Raw genomic sequence first — 22419 nt, 5'->3', positions numbered from 1 at the left:
GGCTTTGGATGCTCCCTTTGTGTTGTCTATATATCAAGAAATTAAAAAAATGACATTCATAGTTAATGAAATCTATACATTGTCTTGCTCCTTGCATAGTTCTAGTTGGCGCCAATCGGATCCGAACGAGTGAAATTAGTTAATCAAATCCACACATTGTATTGTTTCATTCGCGATTTTAGTCGCCGCAATAGCTCAGTGGTTAGGGCACTGGTCCTGTATACCAGGGGTCGTGAGTTCGATCCTCACTGGTGGCTTTGGTTCTTTGTTTTTTTTTTATGTCTTATCTATCGAGAAAATGAAACAACACACCTGACAATTAGTTACTGAAATCTATACATTATCTTGTTCCATGAATAGTTTCAGTCGGCACCATAGTCGGCGCCAATCAAATCCGAACGAGTGGAATTAATTAATCAAATCCAAACATTGTCTTGTTTCATTAGCGTTTTCAGTCGCCGCCATAGCTCAGTGGTTAGAGCACTGGTCTTGTAAACCAGGGGTCGTGAGTTCGATCCTCACTGGTGGCTTTGGTTCCCATTTTTTTATGTTTAACTATCGAATAAATGAAACAACAAACCTTACAATTAGTTAATGAAATCTATACATAATCTTGTTCCATGCATAGTTGCAGTCGGCGCCAATCAAATCCGAACGAGTCGAATTAGTTAATCAAATCCACACAATGTCTTGTTTCCTTTGCGTGTTCAGTCGCCGCCATAGCTCAGTGGTTAGAGCACTGGTCTTGTAAACCAGGGGTCGTGAGTTCGATCCTCACTGGTGGCTTTGGTTCCGATTTTTTTAATGTTTATCTATCGAGTAAATGAAACAACAAACCTTACAATTAGTTAATGAAATCTATACATTATCTTGTTTCATGCATATTTTCAGTCGACGTAATAGTTCATTGGTTAGTGCACTGCTCTCGTAAAGCAGGGGTCGCGGGTTCAATCCTCACTGGTCGCTTACCAAGTCACTTTTGTTTATGTCTGTCTTTCAAGAAAATAGAAAATTGACAATTATTTAACGAAATCCATACATTATCTTCTTCCACGCATAGTTTCAGTCGACGCCATAGTTCATTGATTAGTGCACTTCTCTCGTGAAGCAGGAGTCGCGAGTTGGAAACGCGCTGGTGAATTAATTGCTGTTTTGGACGGCTTCTCTTGTTATATCCACCAATCAATCAAATCCGAAAGAGTGAAAGTAGTTAATCAAATTCACACATTGTCTTGTTTCATTTGCGTTTGCAGTTGTCGCCATAGCTCAGTTGTTAGGGCGCTGGTCTTGTAAACTAGGGGTCGTGACTTCGATTTTCACTGGTGTCTTTGGATGCTCCCTTTGTGATGTTAATCTATCAAGAACTTAAAAAAATGACACTTAGTTAAACCGTATTTTAATTTTCCGCCATAGCTCAGTGGTTAGTGCACTGATCTCGTAAACCAGGGGTCGTGAGTTCTATCCTCACTGGTGGCTTTGGTTCCTAGTTCTTTGATGTCCATCTATCGAGTAAATGAAACAACAAACCTTACAATTAGTTAATGAAATCTACTCATTATCTTGTTCCATGGATAGTTTCAGTCGACGCCATAGTTCGTTGGTTAGTGCACTGCTCTCATAAAGCAGGGGTCGGGAGTTCGATCCTCACTGGTGGCTTAATTGCTGTCTTTAACTGCTTTTGCTCTATCAACCAATCAATCAAATCCGAACGAGTGAAAGTAGAAAAATACCAGGGCTTGTGAGTTCGATCCTCACTGGTGGCTTTGGTTCCTAGTTTTTTGAGGTTCATCTATCGAGTAAATGAAACAACAAACCTTACAATTAGTTAATGAAGTCTACACATTATCTTGTTCCATGCATAGTTTCAGTCATCGCCATAGTTCATTGGTTAGTGCACTGCTCTCATAAAGCAGGGGTCGCGAGTTCGATCCTCACTGGTGGCTTAATTGCTGTCTTTAGCTGCTTTTGCTCTATCAACCAATCAATCAAATCCGAACGAGTGAAAGTAGTTGATCAAATCTATACATTATCCTTTTTCAACGGTCTTTTCAGTAGCCGATATATATCCGTAATTAGAGCACTGGTCTTGTAAACCAGGGGTCGTGAGTTCGATCCTCACTGGTGGCTCTGGATGTCCCTTTTGTTTATGTCTATCTTCCGAGAAAATTGAATAATAACAACTATTTAACGAAATCTATACCTTATCTTCTTTTATGTATAGCTTCAGTCGACGCCATAGTTCAATGGTTAGTGCAATGCTCTCGTAAGGCAGGAGTCGCGGGTTGTAACCGAGCAGGTGGCTTTATTGCTGTTATAGAAGTCTTTTTATGGTATATCTAACAATCCGTCAAATCCGAACGAGTGAAGGTAGTTAATCAAATCTATACATTGTCCTTTTCCAACGGTCTTTTCAGTAGCCGATATACATCCGTAATTAGAGCACTGGTCTTGTAAACCAGGGATTGCGAGTTCGAATCTCGCTGGTGGCTGTATTGCTGTCTTTGACTGCTTTTGCTCTATCAACCAATCAATCAAATCCGAACGGGTGAAAGTAGTGAATCAAATCTATACATTGTCCTTTTCCAACGGTCTTTTCAGTAGCCGATATACATCCGTAATTAGAGCACTGGTCTTGTAAACCAGGGGTCGTGAGTTCGATCCTCACTGGTGGCTTTGCATGCTCGTTCCGCGATGTCTATCTATCAAGAAAATAAGAAAATGGCAATTAGTCATTGAAATCTATAAATGTTTTGTTCCGTTGCATTTTCGACGCCGCCATAGCTCAGTGGTTAGAGCACTGCTCTCGTAAAGCAGGGGTCGCGAGTTCGAGTCTCGCTGGTGGCTGTATTGTTGCCTTTGACTGCTTTTGCTTTATCAACCAATCAATCAAATCCACACATTGTCATGTTCCAACCGCGTTTTCAGTCACAGCCTTAGCTCAGCTGTTAGGGCGCTGGTCTTGTAAACCACAGGTCGTGAGTTCGATCCTCACTGGAGGCTTTAGATGCTCCCTTTGTGTTGTCTATCTATCAAGAAGTTAAAAAAATGACATTCATAGTTAATGAAATCTATACATTGTCTTCCTCCATGCATAGTTTCAGTTGGCGCCAATCGGATCCGAACGAGTGAAAGTAGTTAATCAAATCCACACATTGTCTTGTTTCATTCGCGATTTTAGTCGCCGCCATAGCACAGTGGATATGGCACTGGTCCCCTAAACCAGGGATCGTGAATTCGATCCTCACTGGTGGCTTTGGTTCTTTGTTTTTTTTATGTCTTATCTATCGAGTAAATGAAACAACACACCTGACAATTAGTTACTGAAATCTATACATTATCTTGTTCTATGAATAGTTTCAGTCGGCGCCATAGTCGGCGCCAATCAAATCCGAACGAGTGGAATTAGTTCATCAAATCCAAACATTATCTTGTTTCATTAGCGTTTTCAGTCGCCGCCATAGCTCAGTGGTTACAGCACTGGTCTTGTAAACCAGGGGTCGTGAGTTCAATCCTCACTGGTGTCTATGGTTCCTATTTTTTTGATGTCCATCTATCGAGTACATGAAACAACAAACCTTACAATTAGTTAATGAAATCTATACATTATTTTGTTCCATGCATAGTTTCAGTCGGCGCCAATCAAATCCGAACGAGTGAAGTTGATTAATCAAATCCACACATTGTCTTGTTTCCTTCGCGTGTTCAATCGCCGCCATAGCTCAGTGGCTAGAGCACTGGTCTTGTAAACCAGGGGTCGTGAGTTCGATCCTCACTGGTGGCTTTGGTTGTCCATTTTGTTTATTTCTGTCTTTCAAGAAAATAAAAAAATGACAATTATTTAACGAAATCTATACAATATCTTCTTCCACGGATAGTTTTAGTCGACGCCATAGTTTATTGGTTAGTGCACTGCTTTCGTGAAGCATGAGTCGCGAGTTGGAACCGCGCTGGTGACTTCATTGCTGTTTTGGACGGCTTCTCTTGGTATATCCACCAATCAATCAACTCCGAACAAGTGAAAGTAGTTAATCAAATCCACACATTGTCTTGTTTATTTGCGTTTGCATTTGCCGCCATAGCTCAGTTGTTACGGCGCTGGTCTTGTAAACCAGGGTCGTGAGTTCGATTTTCACTGGTGACTTTGGATGCTCCCTTTGTGATGTTAAACTATCAAGAACTTACAAAAATGACACTTAGTTAAACCGTATTTTAATTTTCCACCAAAGCTCAGTGGTTAGAGCACTCCTCTCGTAAAGCAGGGGTCGCAAGTTTAAATCTCGCTGATGGATTTATTGCTGCCTTTAACTTCTTTTGCTTTATATACCAATCATCAAAATCCAAACGAGTGGAAGTGGATAATCAAATCCGCACATTGTCTTGTTTATCTAGCGTTTACAGTCGCCGCCATAGCTCAGTGGTTAGAGCACTGGTTTTGTGAACCAGGGGTCGTAAATTCGATCTTCACTGGTGGCTTTGGTTCCTAGTTTTTTGATGTCCATCTATCGAGTAAATGAAACAACAAACTTTACAATTAGTTAATGAAATCTACACATTATATTGCTCCATGCATAGTTTCAGTCAACGCCATAGTTCGTTGGTTAGTGCACTGCTCTCATAAAGCAGGGGTCGGGAGTTCAATCCTCAATGATGGCTTAATTGCTGTCATTAACTGCTTTTGCTCTATCAACCAATCAATCAAATCTGAACGAGTGAAAGTAGTAAATTAAATCTATACATTGTCCTTTTCCAACGGTCTTTTCAGTAACCGCCATACATCCGTAATTAGAGCACTGGTCTTGTAAACCAGGGGTCGTGAGTTTGATACTCACTGGTGGCTTTGCATGCTCGTTCCGTGATGTGTATCTATCGAGAAAATAAGAAAATGGCAATTAGTTATTGAAATCTATAAATTGTTTTGTTCCATTTGATTTTCGACGCCGCCATAGCTCAGTGGTTAGAGCACTGCTCTCGTAAAGCAGGGGTCGCAAGTTCGAATCTCGCTGGTGGCTGTATTGTTGTCTTTGACTGCTTTTGCTTTATCAACAAATCAATCAAATCCACACATTGTCATGTTCCACCCGCGTTTTCAGTCGCAGCCATAGCTCAGCTGTTAGGGCGCTGGTATTGTAAACCAAGTGTCGAGACGTCGATCCTCACTGGAGGCTTTGGATGCTCCCTTTGTGTTGTCTATCTATCAAGAAATTAAAAAAAGACATTCATAGTTAATGAAATCTATACATTGTCTTGCTCCTTGCATAGTTCTAGTTGGCGCCAATCGGATCCGAACGAGTGAAATTAGTTAATCAAATCCACACATTGTATTGTTTCATTCGCGATTTTAGTCGCCGCCATAGTTCAGTGGTTAGGGCACTGGTCCCGTAAACCAGGGGTCGTGAGTTCGATCCTCACTGGTGGCTTTGGTTCTTTGTTTTTTTTTATGTCTTATCTATCGAGAAAATGAAACAACACACCTGACAATTAGTTACTGAAATCTATACATTATCTTGTTCCATGAATAGTTTCAGTCGGCGCCATAGTCGGCGCCAATCAAATCCGAACGAGTGGAATTAATTAATCAAATCCAAACATTGTCTTGTTTCATTAGCGTTTTCAGTCGCCGCCATAGCTCAGTGGTTAGAGCACTGGTCTTGTAAACCAGGGGTCGTGAGTTCGATCCTCACTGGTGGCTTTGGTTCCCATTTTTTTATGTTTAACTATCGAATAAATGAAACAACAAACCTTACAATTAGTTAATGAAATCTATACATAATCTTGTTCCATGCATAGTTGCAGTCGGCGCCAATCAAATCCGAACGAGTTGAATTAGTTAATCAAATCCACACAATGTCTTGTTTCCTTTGCGTGTTCGGTCGCCGCCATAGCTCAGTGGTTAGAGCACTGGTCTTGTAAACCAGGGGTCGTGAGTTCGATCCTCACTGGTGGCTTTGGTTCCGATTTTTTTAATGTTTATCTATCGAGTAAATGAAACAACAAACCTTACAATTATTTAATGAAATCTATACATTATCTTGTTTCATGCATATTTTCAGTCGACGTAATAGTTCATTGGTTAGTGCACTGCTCTCGTAAAACAGGGGACGTGGGTTCAATCCTCACTGGTCGCTTACCAAGTCACTTTTGTTTATGTCTGTCTTTCAATAAAATAAAAAATTGACAATTATTTAACGAAATCCATACATTATCTTCTTCCACGCATAGTTTCAGTCGACGCCATAGTTCATTGATTAGTGCACTTCTCTCGTGAAGCAGGAGTCGCGAGTTGGAAACGCGCTGGTGAATTTATTGCTGTTTTGGACGGCTTGTCTTGTTATATCCACCAATCAATCAAATCCGAAAGAGTGAAAGTAGTTAATCAAATTCACACATTGTCTTGTTTCATTTGCGTTTGCAGTTGCCGCCATAGCTCAGTTGTTAGGGCGCTGGTCTTGTAAACTAGGGGTCGTGACTTCGATTTTCACTGGTGTCTTTGGATGCTCCCTTTGTGATGTTAATCTATCAAGAACTTAAAAAAATGACACTTAGTTAAACCGTATTTTAATTTTCCGCCATAGCTCAGTGGTTAGTGCACTGATCTCGTAAACCAGGGGTCGTGAGTTATATCCCCACTGGTGGCTTTGGTTCCTAGTTCTTTGATGTCCATCTATCGAGTAAATGAAACAACAAACCTTAAAATTAGTTAATGAAATCTACTCATTATCTTGTTCCATGGATAGTTTCAGTCGACGCCATAGTTCGTTGGTTAGTGCACTGCTCTCATAAAGCAGGGGTCGGGAGTTCGATCCTCACTGGTGGCTTAATTGCTGTCTTTAACTGCTTTTGCTCTATCAACCAATCAATCAAATCCGAACGAGTGAAAGTAGAAAATCACCAGGGCTCGTGAGTTCGATCCTCACTGGTGGCTTTGGTTCCTAGTTTTTTGATGTTCATCTATCGAGTAAATGAAACAACAAACCTTACAATTAGTTAATGAAGTCTACACATTATCTTGTTCCATGCATAGTTTCAGTCATCGCCATAGTTCATTGGTTAGTGCACTGCTCTCATAAAGCAGGGGTCGCGAGTTCGATCCTCACTGGTGGCTTAATTGCTGTCTTTAGCTGCTTTTGCTCTATCAACCAATCAATCAAATCCGAACGAGTGAAAGTAGTTAATCAAATCTATACATTATCCTTTTTCAACGGTCTTTTCAGTAGCCGATATATATCCGTAATTGGAGCACTGGTCTTGTAAACCAGGGGTCGTGAGTTCGATCCTCACTGGTGGCTCTGGATGTCCCTTTTGTTTATGTCTATCTTCCGAGAAAATTGAATAATAACAACTATTTAACGAAATCTATACCTTATCTTCTTTTATGTATAGCTTCATTCGACGCCATAGTTCAATGGTTAGTGCAATGCTCTCGTAAGGCAGGAGTCGCGGGTTGTAACCGAGCAGGTGGCTTTATTGCTGTTCTAGACGTCTTTTTATGGTATATCTAACAATCCGTCAAATCCGAACGAGTGAAGGTAGTTAATCAAATCTATACATTGTCCTTTTCCAACGGTCTTTTCGGTAGCCGATATACATCCGTAATTAGAGCACTGGTCTTGTAAACCAGGGATTGCGAGTTCGAATCTCGCTGGTGGCTGTATTGCTGTCTTTAACTGCTTTTGCTCTATCAACCAATCAATCAAATCCGAACGAGTGAAAGTAGTGAATCAAATCTATACATTGTTCTTTTCCAACGGTATTTTCAGTAGCCGATATACATCCGTAATTAGAGCACTGGTCTTGTAAACCAGGGGTCGTGAGTTCGATCCTCACTGGTGGCTTTGCATGCTCGTTCCGCGATGTCTATCTGTCAAGAAAATAAGAAAATGGCAATTAGTCATTGAAATCTATAAACTGTTTTGTTCCGTTGTATTATCGACGCCGCCATAGCTCAGTGGTTAGAGCACTGCTCTCGTAAAGCAGGGGTCGCGAGTTCGAGTCTCGCTGGTGGCTGTATTGTTGTATTTGACTGCTTTTGCTTTTTCAACCAATCAATCAAATCCACACATTGTCATGTTCCAACCGCGTTTTCAGTCGCAGCCTTAGCTCAGCTGTTAGGGCGCTGGTCTTGTAAACCAAGGGTCGTGAGTTCGATCCTCACTGGAGGCTTTAGATGCTCCCTTTGTGTTGTCTATCTATCAAGAAGTTAAAAAAATGACATTCATAGTTAATGAAATCTATACATTGTCTTGCTCCATGCATAGTTTCAGTTGGCGCCAATCGGATCCGAACGAGTGAAAGTAGTTAATCAAATCCACACATTGTCTTGTTTCATTCGCGATTTTAGTCGCCGCCATAGCACAGTGGATAGGGCACTGGTCCCCTAAACCAGGGATCGTGAATTCGATCCTCACTGGTGGCTTTGGTTGTCCCTTTTGTTTATGTCTGTCTTTCAAGAAAATAAAAAAATGACAATTATTGGTTGCGATTTTTTTAATGTTTATCTATCGAGTAAAGGAAACAACAAACCTTACAATTAGTTAATGAAATCTATACATTATCTTGTTTTATGCATAGTTTCAGTCGACGTAATAGGTCATTGGTTAGTGCACTGCTCTCGTAAAGCAGGGGTCGCGAATTCAATCCTCACTGGTGGCTTACCATGTCCCTTTTGTTTATGTCTGTCTTTCAAGAAAATAGAAAATTGACAATTATTTAACGAAATCTATACATTATCTTCTTCCACGCATAGTTTCAGTCGACGCCATAGTTCATTGGTTAGTGCACTTCTCTTGTAAAGCAGGAGTCGCGAGTTGGAATCGCGCTGGTGACTTTATTGCTGTTTTGGACGGCTTCTCTTGTTATATCCACCAATCAATCAATTCCGAAAGAGTGAAAGTAGTTAATCAAATTCACACATTGTCTTGTTTATTTGCGTTTGCATTTGCCGCCATTGCTCAGTTGTTACGGCGCTGGTCTTGTAAACCAGGGGTCGTGAGTTCGATTTTCACTGGTGACTTTGGATGCTCCCTTTGTGATGTTAAACTATCAAGAACTTAAAAAAATGACACTTAGTTAAACCGTATTTTAATTTTCCGCCATAGCTCAGTGGTTAGAGTACTCCTCTCGTAAAGCAGGGGTCGCAAGTTTAAATCTCGCTGATGGCTTTATTGCTGTCTTTAACTGCTTTTGCTTTATATACCAATCATTAAAATCCAAACGAGTGGGAGTGGATAATCAAATCCACACATTGTCTTGTTTATTTAGCGTTTACAGTCGCCGCCATAGCTCAGTGGTTAGAGCACTGGTCTTGTAAACCAGGGGTCGTGAGTTCGATCCTCACTGGTGGCTTTGGTCCTAGTTTTTTGATGTCCATCTATCGAGTAAATGAAACAACAAACTTTACAATTAGGTAATGAAATCTACACATTATATTGTTCCATGCATAGTTTCAGTCAACGCCATAGTTCGTTGGTTAGTGCACTGCTCTCATAAAGCAGGGGTCGGGAGTTCAATCCTCACTGATGGCTTAATTGCTGTCTTTAACTGCTTTTGCTCTATCAACCAATCAATCAAATCCGAACGAGTGAAAGTAGTAAATCAAATCTATACATTGTCCTTTTCCAACGGTCTTTTCAGTAACCGCCATACATCCGTAATTAGAGCACTGGTCTTGTAAACCAGGGGTCGTGAGTTTGATACTCACTGGTGGCTTTGTATGCTCGTTCCGTGATGTGTATCTATCGAGAAAATAAGAAAATGGCAATTAGTTATTGGAATCTATAAATGTTTTCGTTCCATTTGCATTTTCGACGCCGCCATAGCTCAGTGGTTAGAGCACTGCTCTCGTAAAGCAGGGGTCGCAAGTTCGAATCTCGCTGGTGGCTGTATTGTTGTCTTTGACTGCTTTTGCTTTATCAACAAATCAATCAAATCCACACATTGTCATGTTCCACCCGCGTTTTCAGTCGCAGCCATAGCTCAGCTGTTAGGGCGCTGGTATTGTAAACCAAGTGTCGAGAGGTCGATCCTCACTGGAGGCTTTGGATGCTCCCTTTGTGTTGTTTATCTATCAAGAAATTAAAAAAAGACATTCATAGTTAATGAAATCTATACATTGTCTTGCTCCTTGCATAGTTCTAGTTGGCGCCAATCGGATCCGAACGAGTGAAATTAGTTAATCAAATCCACACATTGTATTGTTTCATTCGCGATTTTAGTCGCCGCCATAGTTCAGTGGTTAGGGCACTGGTCCCGTAAACCAGGGGTCGTGAGTTCGATCCTCACTGGTGGCTTTGGTTCTTTGTTTTTTTTTATGTCTTATCTATCGAGAAAATGAAACAACACACCTGACAATTAGTTACTGAAATCTATACATTATCTTGTTCCATGAATAGTTTCAGTCGGCGCCATAGTCGGCGCCAATCAAATCCGAACGAGTGGAATTAATTAATCAAATCCAAACATTGTCTTGTTTCATTAGCGTTTTCAGTCGCCGCCATAGCTCAGTGGTTAGAGCACTGGTCTTGTAAACCAGGGGTCGTGAGTTCGATCCTCACTGGTGGCTTTGGTTCCCATTTTTTTATGTTTAACTATCGAATAAATGAAACAACAAACCTTACAATTAGTTAATGAAATCTATACATAATCTTGTTCCATGCATAGTTGCAGTCGGCGCCAATCAAATCCGAACGAGTTGAATTAGTTAATCAAATCCACACAATGTCTTGTTTCCTTTGCGTGTTCGGTCGCCGCCATAGCTCAGTGGTTAGAGCACTGGTCTTGTAAACCAGGGGTCGTGAGTTCGATCCTCACTGGTGGCTTTGGTTCCGATTTTTTTAATGTTTATCTATCGAGTAAATGAAACAACAAACCTTACAATTATTTAATGAAATCTATACATTATCTTGTTTCATGCATATTTTCAGTCGACGTAATAGTTCATTGGTTAGTGCACTGCTCTCGTAAAACAGGGGACGTGGGTTCAATCCTCACTGGTCGCTTACCAAGTCACTTTTGTTTATGTCTGTCTTTCAAGAAAATAAAAAATTGACAATTATTTAACGAAATCCATACATTATCTTCTTCCACGCATAGTTTCAGTCGACGCCATAGTTCATTGATTAGTGCACTTCTCTCGTGAAGCAGGAGTCGCGAGTTGGAAACGCGCTGGTGAATTTATTGCTGTTTTGGACGGCTTGTCTTGTTATATCCACCAATCAATCAAATCCGAAAGAGTGAAAGTAGTTAATCAAATTCACACATTGTCTTGTTTCATTTGCGTTTGCAGTTGCCGCCATAGCTCAGTTGTTAGGGCGCTGGTCTTGTAAACTAGGGGTCGTGACTTCGATTTTCACTGGTGTCTTTGGATGCTCCCTTTGTGATGTTAATCTATCAAGAACTTAAAAAAATGACACTTAGTTAAACCGTATTTTAATTTTCCGCCATAGCTCAGTGGTTAGTGCACTGATCTCGTAAACCAGGGGTCGTGAGTTATATCCCCACTGGTGGCTTTGGTTCCTAGTTCTTTGATGTCCATCTATCGAGTAAATGAAACAACAAACCTTAAAATTAGTTAATGAAATCTACTCATTATCTTGTTCCATGGATAGTTTCAGTCGACGCCATAGTTCGTTGGTTAGTGCACTGCTCTCATAAAGCAGGGGTCGGGAGTTCGATCCTCACTGGTGGCTTAATTGCTGTCTTTAACTGCTTTTGCTCTATCAACCAATCAATCAAATCCGAACGAGTGAAAGTAGAAAATCACCAGGGCTCGTGAGTTCGATCCTCACTGGTGGCTTTGGTTCCTAGTTTTTTGATGTTCATCTATCGAGTAAATGAAACAACAAACCTTACAATTAGTTAATGAAGTCTACACATTATCTTGTTCCATGCATAGTTTCAGTCATCGCCATAGTTCATTGGTTAGTGCACTGCTCTCATAAAGCAGGGGTCGCGAGTTCGATCCTCACTGGTGGCTTAATTGCTGTCTTTAGCTGCTTTTGCTCTATCAACCAATCAATCAAATCCGAACGAGTGAAAGTAGTTAATCAAATCTATACATTATCCTTTTTCAACGGTCTTTTCAGTAGCCGATATATATCCGTAATTGGAGCACTGGTCTTGTAAACCAGGGGTCGTGAGTTCGATCCTCACTGGTGGCTCTGGATGTCCCTTTTGTTTATGTCTATCTTCCGAGAAAATTGAATAATAACAACTATTTAACGAAATCTATACCTTATCTTCTTTTATGTATAGCTTCATTCGACGCCATAGTTCAATGGTTAGTGCAATGCTCTCGTAAGGCAGGAGTCGCGGGTTGTAACCGAGCAGGTGGCTTTATTGCTGTTCTAGACGTCTTTTTATGGTATATCTAACAATCCGTCAAATCCGAACGAGTGAAGGTAGTTAATCAAATCTATACATTGTCCTTTTCCAACGGTCTTTTCGGTAGCCGATATACATCCGTAATTAGAGCACTGGTCTTGTAAACCAGGGATTGCGAGTTCGAATCTCGCTGGTGGCTGTATTGCTGTCTTTAACTGCTTTTGCTCTATCAACCAATCAATCAAATCCGAACGAGTGAAAGTAGTGAATCAAATCTATACATTGTTCTTTTCCAACGGTATTTTCAGTAGCCGATATACATCCGTAATTAGAGCACTGGTCTTGTAAACCAGGGGTCGTGAGTTCGATCCTCACTGGTGGCTTTGCATGCTCGTTCCGCGATGTCTATCTGTCAAGAAAATAAGAAAATGGCAATTAGTCATTGAAATCTATAAACTGTTTTGTTCCGTTGTATTATCGACGCCGCCATAGCTCAGTGGTTAGAGCACTGCTCTCGTAAAGCAGGGGTCGCGAGTTCGAGTCTCGCTGGTGGCTGTATTGTTGTATTTGACTGCTTTTGCTTTTTCAACCAATCAATCAAATCCACACATTGTCATGTTCCAACCGCGTTTTCAGTCGCAGCCTTAGCTCAGCTGTTAGGGCGCTGATCTTGTAAACCAAGGGTCGTGAGTTCGATCCTCACTGGAGGCTTTAGATGCTCCCTTTGTGTTGTCTATCTATCAAGAAGTTAAAAAAATGACATTCATAGTTAATGAAATCTATACATTGTCTTGCTCCATGCATAGTTTCAGTTGGCGCCAATCGGATCCGAACGAGTGAAAGTAGTTAATCAAATCCACACATTGTCTTGTTTCATTCGCGATTTTAGTCGCCGCCATAGCACAGTGGATAGGGCACTGGTCCCCTAAACCAGGGATCGTGAATTCGATCCTCACTGGTGGCTTTGGTTGTCCCTTTTGTTTATGTCTGTCTTTCAAGAAAATAAAAAAATGACAATTATTGGTTGCGATTTTTTTAATGTTTATCTATCGAGTAAAGGAAACAACAAACCTTACAATTAGTTAATGAAATCTATACATTATCTTGTTTTATGCATAGTTTCAGTCGACGTAATAGGTCATTGGTTAGTGCACTGCTCTCGTAAAGCAGGGGTCGCGAATTCAATCCTCACTGGTGGCTTACCATGTCCCTTTTGTTTATGTCTGTCTTTCAAGAAAATAGAAAATTGACAATTATTTAACGAAATCTATACATTATCTTCTTCCACGCATAGTTTCAGTCGACGCCATAGTTCATTGGTTAGTGCACTTCTCTTGTAAAGCAGGAGTCGCGAGTTGGAATCGCGCTGGTGACTTTATTGCTGTTTTGGACGGCTTCTCTTGTTATATCCACCAATCAATCAATTCCGAAAGAGTGAAAGTAGTTAATCAAATTCACACATTGTCTTGTTTATTTGCGTTTGCATTTGCCGCCATTGCTCAGTTGTTACGGCGCTGGTCTTGTAAACCAGGGGTCGTGAGTTCGATTTTCACTGGTGACTTTGGATGCTCCCTTTGTGATGTTAAACTATCAAGAACTTAAAAAAATGACACTTAGTTAAACCGTATTTTAATTTTCCGCCATAGCTCAGTGGTTAGAGTACTCCTCTCGTAAAGCAGGGGTCGCAAGTTTAAATCTCGCTGATGGCTTTATTGCTGTCTTTAACTGCTTTTGCTTTATATACCAATCATTAAAATCCAAACGAGTGGGAGTGGATAATCAAATCCACACATTGTCTTGTTTATTTAGCGTTTACAGTCGCCGCCATAGCTCAGTGGTTAGAGCACTGGTCTTGTAAACCAGGGGTCGTGAGTTCGATCCTCACTGGTGGCTTTGGTCCTAGTTTTTTGATGTCCATCTATCGAGTAAATGAAACAACAAACTTTACAATTAGGTAATGAAATCTACACATTATATTGTTCCATGCATAGTTTCAGTCAACGCCATAGTTCGTTGGTTAGTGCACTGCTCTCATAAAGCAGGGGTCGGGAGTTCAATCCTCACTGATGGCTTAATTGCTGTCTTTAACTGCTTTTGCTCTATCAACCAATCAATCAAATCCGAACGAGTGAAAGTAGTAAATCAAATCTATACATTGTCCTTTTCCAACGGTCTTTTCAGTAACCGCCATACATCCGTAATTAGAGCACTGGTCTTGTAAACCAGGGGTCGTGAGTTTGATACTCACTGGTGGCTTTGTATGCTCGTTCCGTGATGTGTATCTATCGAGAAAATAAGAAAATGGCAATTAGTTATTGGAATCTATAAATGTTTTCGTTCCATTTGCATTTTCGACGCCGCCATAGCTCAGTGGTTAGACAACTGCTCTCGTAAAGCAGGGTTCGCGAGTTCAAATCTCGCTGGCGGCTGTTTTGTTGTCTTTGACTGCTTTTGCTTTATCAACCAATCAATCAAATCCACACATTGTCATGTTCCACCCGCGTTTTCAGTCGCAGCCATAGCTCAGCTGTTAGGGCGCTGGTCTTGTAAACCAAGGGTCGTGAGTTCAATCCTCACTGGAGGCTTTGGATGCTCCCTTTGTGTTGTCTATCTATCAAGAAATTGAAAAAATGACATTCATAGTTAATGAAATCTATACATTGTCTTGCTCCATGCATAGTTTCAGTTGGCGCCAATCGGATCCGAACAAGTGAAATTAGTTAATCAAATCCACACATTGTCTTGTTTCATCCGCGATTTTAGTTGTTAGGGCGCTGGTCTTGTAAACCAGGGGTCGTGAGTTTGATCCTCACTGGTGGCTTTGGTTCCGATTTTTTTGATGTTCATCTATCGAGTAGATGAAACAACAAACCTCACAATTAGTTAATGAAATTTATACATTATCTTGTTGCATGCATAATTTTAGTCGACGCCGTAGTTCATTGGTTAATGCATTGCTCTCGTAAACCAAGGGTCGTGAGTTCGATCTTCGCTGGAGGCTTTGGATGCTCCCTTTGTGTTGTCTATCTATCCCGAAATTGAAAAAGGGACATTCATAGTTAATGAAATCTATACATTGTCTTGCTCCGTGCATAGTTTCAGTTGGCGACAATCGGATCCGAACGAGTGAATTTAGTTAATCAAATCCACACATTGTCTTGTTTCATTCGCGATTTTAGTCGCCGCCATAGTTCAGTGGTTAGGGCACTGGTCCCGTAAACCAGGGGTCGTGAATTCGATCCTCACTGGTGGCTTTGGTTCTTTGTTTTTTTTATGTCTTATCTATCGAGTAAATGAAATAACAAACCTTACAATTAGTCAATGAAATCTACACCTTATCTTGTTCCATGCATAGTTTCAGTCAACGCCATAGTTCATTTGTTAGTGCACTGCTCTCATAAAGCAGGGGTCGCGAGTTCGATCCTCACTGGTGGCTTAATTGCTGTCTTTAGCTGCTTTTGCTCTATCAACCAATCAATCAAATCCGAACGAGTGAAAGTAGTTAATCAAATCCACACATTGTCTTGTTTCAGTCTCTTCAGTCGCCGCCATAGCTCAGTAGTTAGAGCACTGGTCTTGTAAACCAGGGGTCGTGAGTTCGATTCTCACTGGTGGCATTGGATGTCGCTTTTGTTTTTATGTCTATCTTTCAAGAAAAAATAAAAAAATACCAACTATTTAACGAAATCTAGATATTATCTTGTTCCATGCATAGTTTCAATCGAATCCATAGTTCAATGGTTAGTGCAGTGCTCTCGTAAAGCAGGAGTCGCGAGTTGTAACCGAGCAGGTGGCTTTATTGCTGTACTGGACGGCTTCTTATGGTATATCTAACAATCCGTCAAATCCGAACGAGTGAAAGTAGTTAATCAAATCTACACATTGTCCTTTTCCAACGTTCTTTTCAGTAGCCGATATACATCCGCAATTAGAGCACTGGTCTTGTAAACCAGGGGTCGTGAGTTCGATCATCACTAGTGGCTTTAGATATCCCTTTGTTTATGTCTATCTTTCAAGAAAATTAAAAAATAACAACTATTTAACAAAATCTATACCTTATCCTCTTTCATGTATAGTTTCAGTCGACGCCATAGTTCAATGGTTAGTGCAATGCTCTCGTAAAGCAGGAGTCGCGAATTGTAACCGAGCAGGTGGCTTTATTGCTGTTCTGGACGGCTTCTTATGGTATATCTAACAATCCGTCAAATCCGAACGAGTGAAAGTAGTTATTCAAATCTATACATTGCCCTGTTTCAACGGTCTTTTCAGTAGCCGCCATACATCCGTAATTAGAGCACTGGTCTTGTAAACCAGGGGTCGTGAGTTCGATCCTCACTGGTGGCATTGGATGTCGCTTTTGTTTATGTCTATCTTTCAAGAAAATTGAAAAATACCAACTATTTAACGAAATCTAGATATTATCTTGTTTCATGCATAGTTTCAATCGACTCCATAGTTCAATGGTTAGTGCAGTGCTCTCGTAAAGCAGGAGTCGCGAGTTGTAACCGAGCAGGTGGCTTTATTGCTGTTCTGGACGGCTTCTAATGGTATATCTAACAATCCGTCGAATCCGAACGAGTGAAAGTAGTTAATCAAATCTACACATTGTCCTTTTCCAACGGTCTTTTCAGTAGCCGATATACATCCGCAATTAGAGCACTGGTCTTGTAAACCAGGGGTCGTGAGTTCGATCATCACTAGTGGCTTTGGATATCCCTTTGTTTATGTCTATCTTTCAAGAAAATTGAAAAATAACAACTATTTAACAAAATCTATACCTTATCCTCTTTCATGTATAGTTTCAGTCGACGCCATAGTTCAATGGTTAGTGCAATGCTCTCGTAAAGCAGGAGTCGCGAATTGTAACCGAGCAGGTGGCTTTATTGCTGTTCTGGACGGCTTCTTATGGTATATCTAACAATCCGTCAAATCCGAACGAGTGAAAGTAGTTATTCAAATCTATACATTGTCCTGTTTCAACGGTCTTTTAAGTAGCCGCCATACATCCGTAATTAGAGCACTGGTCTTGTAAACCAGGGGTCGTGAGTTCGATCCTCACTGGTGGCTTTGCATGCTCGTTCCGTGATGTCTATCTATCAAGAAAAAAAGAAAATGGCAATTAGTCATTGAAATCTATAAACTGTTTCGTTCCGTTGCATTTTCGACGCCGCCGTAGCTCAGTGGTTAGAGCACTGCTCTCGTAAAGCAGGGGTCGCGAGTTCGAATCTCGCTGGTGGCTATATTTTCCTTTATCTATCAATCAATCAAACCCACACATTGTCATGTTCCACCCGCGTTTCAGTCGCAGCCATAGCTCAGCTGTTAGGGCGCTGGTCTTGTAAACCATGGGTCGTGAGTTCGATCCTCACTGGAGTCTTTGGATGCTCCCTTTGTGTTGTTTATCTATCAAGAAATTAAAAAAATGACATTCATAGTTAATGGAATCTATACATTGTCTTGCTCCATGCATAGTTTCAGTTGGCGCCAATCGGATCCGAACGAGTGGAAGTAGTTAATCAAATTCACAAATCGTCTTGTTTCATTCGCTATTTTAGTCGCCTCCATAGCTCAGGGGTTAGGGCACTGGTCCCGTAAACCAGGGGTCGTGAATTCGACCCTCACTGGTGGCTTTGTTTCTTTGTTTTTTTATGTCTTATCTATCGAGTAAATAAAACAACACACCTGACAATTACTTACTGAAATCTATACATTATCTTGTTTCATGAATAGTTTCAGTCGGCGCCATAGTCGGCGCCAATCAAATCCGAACGAGTGGAATTAGTTAATCAAATCCAGACATTGTCTTGTTTCCTTAGCGTTTTCAGTCGCCGCCATAGCTCAGTGGTTAGAGCACTGGTCTTGTAAAACAGGAGTCGTGAGTTCGATCCTCACTGGTGGCTTTGGTTCCTAATTTTTTGATGTCCATCTATCGAGTAAATGAAACAACAAACCTTACATTTAGTTAATGAAATCTATACATTATCTTGTCCCATGCATAGTTTCAGTCGGCGCCAATCAAATCGGAACGAGCGAAATTAGTTAATCAAATCCACACATTGACTTGTTTCATTCGCGTGTTCAGTCGCCGCTATAGCTCAGTGGTTAGAGCACTGCTCTAACCCAGCGTTTCCCAAACTGTGTTCCGCGGAGCACTAGTGTTCTGCGACCGTCTCTCGAGTGTTGAAAGGGAATCAGAAATACATCTAAATTGGTCGCCATAGCGATCTAGGGATCGTGAAGTTGTCACCCAACTGAACGTTCAATTCCGCGTCCCTAACTAAGGTAGGGTAGTGGTATTTTCAGACTTGTTCATGGAAAACATCCCGTGGGATGGGACAGTAAACATTTGTATTTTCCATTGGACACGACAACCATATGATTCTCGGGGAAATGATGGTAAAACATTTCGTTAGGGACTCTGTGTCCATATATTTGAGCATATCTCTCTTATTAGTTATAAAGAGCAAAATATATTCAGCATTAATAATATACTTCGTGAAGGAGCTGATAGACTAATGTATAATATTTATGAATATAAAGTTAACAAAATCCGTAAATTTTGTCGGCCTAGATTTTTGACTGTTAGGTTCATTATCAAGTTTACAGCAATTCTCTTGGTTTTGCTATAGACAAACAAGTAGGTCTAAAGAATAAAAGCAAAAGGTCAACTCTTCTTGCTTCATCTTTGCCTGGTTTTACTTTGAAATGCTGAAAAATTACTCATGTTCGCTAAACTCGATTCAGCTGATAAATAAACTGTAGGTCTGCAGCTCGCGAAATTGCATCAAGTGCTTCTATGTCCAATAGACGTAACATTACAGGCAAACACTACGTAATAAAAAAAACGACGTAGAAAAGTAAAATGAATTTATTGAATCATATACACAGCATTTAAATTAAGAAACAATAAAACATTTATATTAAATGCTATATGTAGAATATTCAATCATATTTTAAGTATGTTTAACACAATTCTGTTAGTTTTGGCGGCGCATTTTTCAACTCGCCAATCCATTGGGAACCACTACATTAGACCGTTTTTCTTTATCAATTTTATTCTTTCATTTTTTGGTGTTCCGCGAGGCGAGATAAAATGTGTAAGTGTTCCGTGGCGAAAAAAGTTTGGGAAATGCTGCTCTAACCACTAACCTATGGATGTATCGCCGAGCATCGAGTTCCTTGTCTACTTCGTGACGTTGGCCAATCAGCTAGATGCAAAAAGTGATGTATACTCGCATCCGCTCAGACACTTTTCTCGCACAGACAGATTTTCAGGCGTGATCGTAAACATTACCTCGTTTTCGCGTTTTTGAATTATATTCTTTAGTTTTCAGTTGTATTCCTGATATTTTAATATATATCAAATGATTCAATGATCACTTTGTCTTCGAGTTTCAGTTTAATCGCAGTAATGAAAAATTAGTGCAGAAATAGCTGTGATAGACTATGCTAAAGTTCTTTACCAGTACTTTTAAAAAACAGATTGTCGAATGCTATGAATCAGAATCATGGTTTGAAACACACACCGCATTTTACAAGCGCCAACTCACAAAACCACTCTTAAAATAAGCACCAAAAATTTGGCAATGGTAAAGTATAGAAAGAATTTTACGAGGATCAAAGGTCGGGGAAAAATCCATAGCGACTTGAAAGCGTTACTGCAAAAAAGCTTAATTGTACATTGAATATTGTAAATTTACTTGAATCATCTTCAGATTTGCACTTAGTTTAATCTAGATGTATTGGATAATTTTGGGAATTAATTCGACGTTTAATCATATAAAAAAATCTTGACAGTCTTTGCAATGAAACTAACGCCACCAGGTGGCATCAATGCACTGTCTCCAACACAAACAGCTGGAATAAGGAAGTTTTGCTTCACTATTGCTGAAAACAATTTTTTCTCTGTCTGGGGTTCTTAGGATGGACAAATAAATAAGTAAACGAGAGCAACTTTAAACATGGCAGTTGAAACAAAGATAATCAAAACTAAGGGGTAAATTCACTTCTGTAAAATTTTTGCATGTAGCAAGTCACTTGTGGCTTCCTTCTGCGTTGGCATTGGGCTCATCGATGCATAAAAAATGCCTCAGGCAATTATGTCTTGTTCAGGTCACGCCTTCAGTCGGACCCGTAGCTCAGTGGTTAAGGCAACGCTCTCCTAAATCAGAGGTCTTGAGTTCGATCCCCACTTTTGACTCTCCATACTCTTCCAAATGATAGTGTGACAGTGTCATGCGATCTGCAAATTAATCGGAAATAGTGCAAATCAATTTTTGTAAGCTACAGTTACGACGTTTTGCAACCTTGAACAAAAAGTCACTGGCGCCATCCAGCGACTGATCGAATGACAAAATCAAAATTTTCGAACTATTCATTATGACTGCTTTAATGAATATTAAGCTTTGAAATAACGTGAAAGTAAAATGTCACCACCGTTTTCATCAGCAAAACCATTTATTGAAACATCGGTCTTTTTATAAGACTATTTGTAGTTCATTTTTGTATATCATATACGGTGGATACACATGTCTATATTCTTCCAAATAACAACTCTAAGTCGCTGTAGACTCGTTGGCCACTTAGTGTACATATATATAGATTGTTTTGTTATCATGTTGTTATACTTAGTTGTATTTTTCTTCTTATTTTTATGAAAATATGAGATTTGTTTGTTGTTTGCAATAACGTCATCAAATATTTCGCACCTTGTGACGCTTTCGCGTTAGTCGTGAAGGCCGAGGTATCGGTAGTCTACTTTGACAGATAAGCGTATTTCTACGTTTTTGTCTTTGTGTCCGCACATTTGAACAACGCTCTCTTTTGTTTTAGCAGTGGTCATCCTTTTTTTCATTAGGCCCGATGACCTTGCGCCGCACAAATTTTCATTATACTCTTCTTTTGTGAACTTTCGCCTCTATTAATCGCCATTATAATATTGTTTTACCGAACTCAGATTGCCAGACAGCGAACTGATTTAATCACAGTTACAAGCATGTCAAACACGTCCGGAATGTGACGTTATCTTGTACTCGATACATTCTCAGAAAATTAAAATAAAAAATTAGCGCAGAAAAAACTAGGGTGCCATTTTGGTATGTGATCTCACTTGCTTAACATTACTTCCATCGCATGTATTTTGGTATTTATTTGTTTATTTGACGCCGCTCTAGCTGAAGTTAAGCTGGGATCCTTACAAAACACCAGAGAAAGAAGGAGTAACAACTTATAGATGTGAGTGATAGCAATGTGTTACAAATTGTGGCGCACGCTATGGAATGTGTTAATTCTTATAAATACATTCTCATGGAATTCAGATCACAGAGATCGCATACCAAAGTGGCTTCAACTGTGGTGGTAGTTTCGTACACGTTTTATCCCATAAAGACATTCTCATAGAATTCAGTTGCTAGCAAACTAAAATCATTGCCAAATCATTTATAAAAGGTGTTCTAATAGTAAAATTATAATGACATATCCAGGCGGAGGGATAGAAGCACAGAAATTTATTATTTCATTTATTCAATAACAACAATTTTAAGTTCACCTAACTAATATATTTATTTCAATATCTCAAATAACTCGACATCAATAAACAAAAAAATAAAGAATCACCTAATTGATTTAAATGTAGATAAGTTTGGTGACTTACTCTTAGTAACACATGTTCGACATTTTTGTGGTAATATTACTGTATACAAAACAAGGACAAGAATGTGTCGACATGACCAAAACCATTTTTATTTGTAAATTACGTCCTCTTAATCTCGCGATGATCAAGTTTTGAGTTTTTTCTTGATTATAGTCAGATTACAAATTTAAAACCCGTTGCAAAATTACTTCACGTGCTGATTCATTCGACAGCAACGACCATGCACGATGTACACTTTGTCATATGTAGCCAGGATTATTGAAAAAAAAGTAAAAGGATATTATTGAATCACAATTGCCAGCTGCTTTCTACACTTTTTTTTAAATATGTTCAAATATGTACAGTTAATTGTACAGGTATGCCTTCACGTGTTCTAGTGCTGAATGATATGTGTGCGTATTTCAGAAGAATAGTATAATTAATAAAACTTAAATTACAGAAAACAACAA

At 39.9% G+C, this 22419-nt stretch overlaps 26 non-coding genes across 26 annotated transcripts; all 26 read left to right on the top strand.

Moving 5' to 3' along the window:
• Positions 1–184: 184 nt before the first annotated feature.
• Positions 185–257, top strand: Trnat-ugu (transfer RNA threonine (anticodon UGU)). The gene has a single exon. It is a non-coding gene; the product is annotated as a tRNA-Thr (tRNA).
• A 200-nt stretch (positions 258–457) lies between these two features.
• Trnat-ugu (transfer RNA threonine (anticodon UGU)) lies at positions 458–530 on the top strand. The gene has a single exon. It is a non-coding gene; the product is annotated as a tRNA-Thr (tRNA).
• Positions 531–713: 183 nt separating this feature from the next.
• Trnaa-ugc (transfer RNA alanine (anticodon UGC)) lies at positions 714–786 on the top strand. The gene has a single exon. It is a non-coding gene; the product is annotated as a tRNA-Thr (tRNA).
• A 1985-nt stretch (positions 787–2771) lies between these two features.
• On the top strand, positions 2772–2844 carry Trnat-cgu (transfer RNA threonine (anticodon CGU)). The gene has a single exon. It is a non-coding gene; the product is annotated as a tRNA-Thr (tRNA).
• A 607-nt stretch (positions 2845–3451) lies between these two features.
• Trnat-ugu (transfer RNA threonine (anticodon UGU)) lies at positions 3452–3524 on the top strand. Its single transcript has one exon. It is a non-coding gene; the product is annotated as a tRNA-Thr (tRNA).
• A 184-nt stretch (positions 3525–3708) lies between these two features.
• Trnat-ugu (transfer RNA threonine (anticodon UGU)) lies at positions 3709–3781 on the top strand. Its single transcript has one exon. It is a non-coding gene; the product is annotated as a tRNA-Thr (tRNA).
• Positions 3782–4400: 619 nt separating this feature from the next.
• Trnat-ugu (transfer RNA threonine (anticodon UGU)) lies at positions 4401–4473 on the top strand. Its single transcript has one exon. It is a non-coding gene; the product is annotated as a tRNA-Thr (tRNA).
• A 463-nt stretch (positions 4474–4936) lies between these two features.
• Trnat-cgu (transfer RNA threonine (anticodon CGU)) lies at positions 4937–5009 on the top strand. Its single transcript has one exon. It is a non-coding gene; the product is annotated as a tRNA-Thr (tRNA).
• Positions 5010–5344: 335 nt separating this feature from the next.
• On the top strand, positions 5345–5417 carry Trnat-cgu (transfer RNA threonine (anticodon CGU)). The gene has a single exon. It is a non-coding gene; the product is annotated as a tRNA-Thr (tRNA).
• Positions 5418–5616: 199 nt separating this feature from the next.
• Trnat-ugu (transfer RNA threonine (anticodon UGU)) lies at positions 5617–5689 on the top strand. Its single transcript has one exon. It is a non-coding gene; the product is annotated as a tRNA-Thr (tRNA).
• A 183-nt stretch (positions 5690–5872) lies between these two features.
• Trnat-ugu (transfer RNA threonine (anticodon UGU)) lies at positions 5873–5945 on the top strand. Its single transcript has one exon. It is a non-coding gene; the product is annotated as a tRNA-Thr (tRNA).
• Positions 5946–7931: 1986 nt separating this feature from the next.
• Positions 7932–8004, top strand: Trnat-cgu (transfer RNA threonine (anticodon CGU)). The gene has a single exon. It is a non-coding gene; the product is annotated as a tRNA-Thr (tRNA).
• Positions 8005–8340: 336 nt separating this feature from the next.
• Positions 8341–8413, top strand: Trnar-ccu (transfer RNA arginine (anticodon CCU)). The gene has a single exon. It is a non-coding gene; the product is annotated as a tRNA-Arg (tRNA).
• Positions 8414–9269: 856 nt separating this feature from the next.
• Trnat-ugu (transfer RNA threonine (anticodon UGU)) lies at positions 9270–9342 on the top strand. The gene has a single exon. It is a non-coding gene; the product is annotated as a tRNA-Thr (tRNA).
• Positions 9343–9805: 463 nt separating this feature from the next.
• Positions 9806–9878, top strand: Trnat-cgu (transfer RNA threonine (anticodon CGU)). The gene has a single exon. It is a non-coding gene; the product is annotated as a tRNA-Thr (tRNA).
• A 335-nt stretch (positions 9879–10213) lies between these two features.
• Positions 10214–10286, top strand: Trnat-cgu (transfer RNA threonine (anticodon CGU)). The gene has a single exon. It is a non-coding gene; the product is annotated as a tRNA-Thr (tRNA).
• Positions 10287–10485: 199 nt separating this feature from the next.
• On the top strand, positions 10486–10558 carry Trnat-ugu (transfer RNA threonine (anticodon UGU)). Its single transcript has one exon. It is a non-coding gene; the product is annotated as a tRNA-Thr (tRNA).
• A 183-nt stretch (positions 10559–10741) lies between these two features.
• Positions 10742–10814, top strand: Trnaa-ugc (transfer RNA alanine (anticodon UGC)). The gene has a single exon. It is a non-coding gene; the product is annotated as a tRNA-Thr (tRNA).
• A 1986-nt stretch (positions 10815–12800) lies between these two features.
• Trnat-cgu (transfer RNA threonine (anticodon CGU)) lies at positions 12801–12873 on the top strand. Its single transcript has one exon. It is a non-coding gene; the product is annotated as a tRNA-Thr (tRNA).
• A 336-nt stretch (positions 12874–13209) lies between these two features.
• Positions 13210–13282, top strand: Trnar-ccu (transfer RNA arginine (anticodon CCU)). Its single transcript has one exon. It is a non-coding gene; the product is annotated as a tRNA-Arg (tRNA).
• An 856-nt stretch (positions 13283–14138) lies between these two features.
• Trnat-ugu (transfer RNA threonine (anticodon UGU)) lies at positions 14139–14211 on the top strand. The gene has a single exon. It is a non-coding gene; the product is annotated as a tRNA-Thr (tRNA).
• A 463-nt stretch (positions 14212–14674) lies between these two features.
• On the top strand, positions 14675–14747 carry Trnat-cgu (transfer RNA threonine (anticodon CGU)). The gene has a single exon. It is a non-coding gene; the product is annotated as a tRNA-Thr (tRNA).
• A 752-nt stretch (positions 14748–15499) lies between these two features.
• On the top strand, positions 15500–15572 carry Trnat-ugu (transfer RNA threonine (anticodon UGU)). Its single transcript has one exon. It is a non-coding gene; the product is annotated as a tRNA-Thr (tRNA).
• Positions 15573–15862: 290 nt separating this feature from the next.
• On the top strand, positions 15863–15935 carry Trnat-ugu (transfer RNA threonine (anticodon UGU)). Its single transcript has one exon. It is a non-coding gene; the product is annotated as a tRNA-Thr (tRNA).
• A 1549-nt stretch (positions 15936–17484) lies between these two features.
• Positions 17485–17557, top strand: Trnat-cgu (transfer RNA threonine (anticodon CGU)). The gene has a single exon. It is a non-coding gene; the product is annotated as a tRNA-Thr (tRNA).
• Positions 17558–18145: 588 nt separating this feature from the next.
• Positions 18146–18218, top strand: Trnat-ugu (transfer RNA threonine (anticodon UGU)). The gene has a single exon. It is a non-coding gene; the product is annotated as a tRNA-Thr (tRNA).
• The last annotated feature ends 4201 nt before the right edge of the window (positions 18219–22419 follow it).

This window comes from Styela clava, chromosome 13 (assembly GCF_964204865.1).
Source record: "Styela clava chromosome 13, kaStyClav1.hap1.2, whole genome shotgun sequence".
NCBI lineage: Eukaryota > Metazoa > Chordata > Ascidiacea > Stolidobranchia > Styelidae > Styela > Styela clava.
The sequence above is the reverse complement of the archived record's forward strand: the minus strand, read 5'-3'. Positions and strand labels throughout refer to the sequence as shown.